Source organism: Salvelinus sp. IW2-2015, unplaced genomic scaffold (assembly GCF_002910315.2).
Source record: "Salvelinus sp. IW2-2015 unplaced genomic scaffold, ASM291031v2 Un_scaffold2476, whole genome shotgun sequence".
NCBI lineage: Eukaryota > Metazoa > Chordata > Actinopteri > Salmoniformes > Salmonidae > Salvelinus > Salvelinus sp. IW2-2015.
In genome coordinates this window covers 100,111-103,057 of record NW_019943794.1, presented here as the reverse complement: position 1 = coordinate 103,057, position 2,947 = coordinate 100,111, and the positions used below count along the sequence as shown (strand labels likewise).

The following is a 2,947-nucleotide window of genomic DNA, read 5'->3' as shown; positions in this document are numbered from 1 at the left end:
CTCGATTATTCCTCCTATTCACTAGATATTCCCTCCCTATTCCCTCCATATTAACTAGATATTCCTCCACATTCCCTCCATATATCACTAGATATTCCTCACATTCCTCCATATTCACTAGAATTTCCACTCCATATTCCTCCATAATTATATAAGATATTCCTTCCATGCATTCCTCCATTATTCACTTAGATATTCCCTCACAATTCCTCCATATTCACTAGATATTCCCTTCCATATGTTCACTAGATATAATCCCATCCACATTTCCCTCCATATTCCCTAGATATTCCTCACATTCCCTCCATATTCCTCCTATACTAGATATTCCCTCCACATTCCTCCATATTCAATAGATATTCTCCTCCATTATCCCTCCATATTCAACTAGAATATTCCCTTCACATTCTCCATATTCACTGATATTCCTCCACATTCCCTCACCATATTCACTAGAATATTCCCTCCACATTCCTCCATATTCATAGATATTCCTCCATATTCCTCCATATATCACTAGATATTCCTCCACATTCCCTCCATATTCACTAGATATTCCCTCACATTCCTCCATATTCCCTCCACATTTCCCTCAACATTCCCTCCAATATTTCCTCCATCATTCCTCCATATTCCCTCCATATTCACTAGATATTCCCTCCATTTCCATCTAGATATTTCCTCCACATTCCTCCATATTCACTTAGAATATTCCCTCCACATTCCCTCCATATTCACTAGACTATTCCCTCCACATTCCCTCCATATTCACTAGATATTCCCTCCCATTCCTCCATATTCACTTTGATATTCCTCTCACATTCCCTCCATATTCACTAGATATTCCCTCCACTATCCCTCCATATTCACTAGATATTCCCTCCACATTCCCTCCATATTCACTAGATATTCCCTCCAATTCCTCCATATTCACTAATATTCCTCCATTCCTCCACATTCCCTCCATATCACTAGATATTCACTCAATTCACCTCCATATTCACTAGATATTCCCTCCACATTCCTCCATATTCACTAGATATTCGCCTCCACATTCCTCCATATTCACTAGATATTCCCTCCACATTTCCTCCGTATTCAAACAAGCTACAATGCCATACAACACTCCTTCCGTGGCCTCCAACTGCTCTTAAACGCTAGTAAAACAAAATGCATGCTTTTCAACCGTTGCTGCCCGCACCCGCCCGCCCGACTAGCATCACTACTCTGGACGGTTCTGACCTAGAATACGTGGACAACTACTAATACCTAGGTGTCTGGCTAGACTGTAAACTCTTCTTCCAGACTCATATCAAACATCTCCAATCCAAAATCAAATCTAGAATCGGCTTTCTATTTCGCAACAAAGCCTCCTTCAGTCACGCGCCAACTTACCCTAGTAAAACTGACTATCCTACCGATCCTCGACTTCGGCAATGTCATTTACAAAATAGCTTCAATACTCTACTCGTTTTGTTACCAACGCGCCTTATACCACCCACCACTGCGACCTGTATGCTCTAGTCAGCTGGCCCTCGCTACATATTCGTTGCCAGACCCACTGGCTCCAGGTCATCTATAAGTCTACGCTAGGTAAAGCTCCGCCTTATCTCAGCTCACTGGTCACGATAACAACACCCACCCGTAGCACGCACTCCGGCAGGTATATCTCACTGGTCATCCCCAAAGCCAACACCTAATTTGGTGCCAGTGACTGGAACAAATTGCAAAAATCGCTGAAGCTGGAGACTCACTAACTTTAAACATCAGCTATCTGAGCAGCTAACCAATCGCTGCAGCTGTACATAGTCATCTCGTAAATGCCCACCCAATCTACCTACCTCATCCCATATTGTTTTTATTTTATTTTCTGCTCTTTTGCACACCAGTATTTCTACTTACACACCATCATCTGCTCATCATCATCTGCTCATCTATCACTCCAGTTGTTAATCTGCCTAAATTGTAATTACTTCGCTACTATGGCCTATTTATTGCCTTACCTCCTCATGCCATTTGCACATGCTGTTTAGACTTTCTTTTTTATCTATTGTGTTATTGACTGTACGCGTTGTTATTCATGTGTAACTCTGTGTTGTTGTTTCTGTCGCACTGCTTTGCTTTATCTTGGCCAGGTCGCAGTTGCAAATGACAACTTGTTCTCAACTAGCTTACCTGGTTAAATAAAGGTGAAATAAAAATGTATATATATATATATATATATTCCCTCCACATTCCATATACATTCCCTAGATATTCCCTAGATATTCTCTCCACATTCCTCCACATTCCATCCACATTCCTCCACATTCCCTAGATATTCTCCACATTCCTAGATATTCTCTCCACATTCCCTAAGATATTCCTCTCCACATTCCTCCACATTCCTAGATATTCCTCACATTCCTAGATATTCTCTCCACATCCTCCACATCCTCCACATTCCCTAGACTATTCTCTCCACATCCCCTCCACATTCCTCCACATCCCCTCCACATTCCCTAGATATTCTCTCAATTCCTCCACATCCCCTCCACATTCCCTAGATATTCTCTCCACATTCCTCCACATTCCCTAGATATTCTCTCCACATTCCCTCACATTCCCTCCACATTCCCTAGATATTCTCTCCACATTCCCTCCACATTCCCTAGATATTCCCTTCACATTCCCTAGATATTCCCTTAATATTCCCTAGATATTCCTCCACATTCCCTAGATATTCCCTCCACATTCCCTAGATATTCCCTCCACAGGGCCTTAGACCCCTGCGCTACTAGTTGTTCGTTTTTAATATTATCTAAAAAGGGGTATCCAAATATTTACAGGTAGGAGCATATCAGCATATTATTTTACACCTGAAACCCCACCTCTTTAAGGAATACCTAGGATAGGATAAAGTAATCCTTCTAACCCCCCCCCCTTAAAAGAGTTAGATGCACTATTG

At 41.7% G+C, this 2,947-nt stretch overlaps 1 long non-coding RNA gene across 2 annotated transcripts; it reads right to left on the bottom strand.

Annotated features, from left to right (window-relative positions):
• Window positions 1–607: 607 nt before the first annotated feature.
• LOC139025292 (uncharacterized) lies at window positions 608–1,095 on the bottom strand. 2 transcript variants are annotated; one of them, XR_011476806.1, is made up of 3 exons: window positions 993–1,095; window positions 804–913; window positions 608–647 (listed from the first exon to the last, which is right to left on the bottom strand). It is a non-coding gene; the product is annotated as an uncharacterized lncRNA (long non-coding RNA). The 2 variants fall into 2 exon arrangements; XR_011476805.1 differs by lacking the exon at window positions 608–647 and adding an exon at window positions 730–771.
• Between the last annotated feature and the right edge of the window lie 1,852 nt (window positions 1,096–2,947).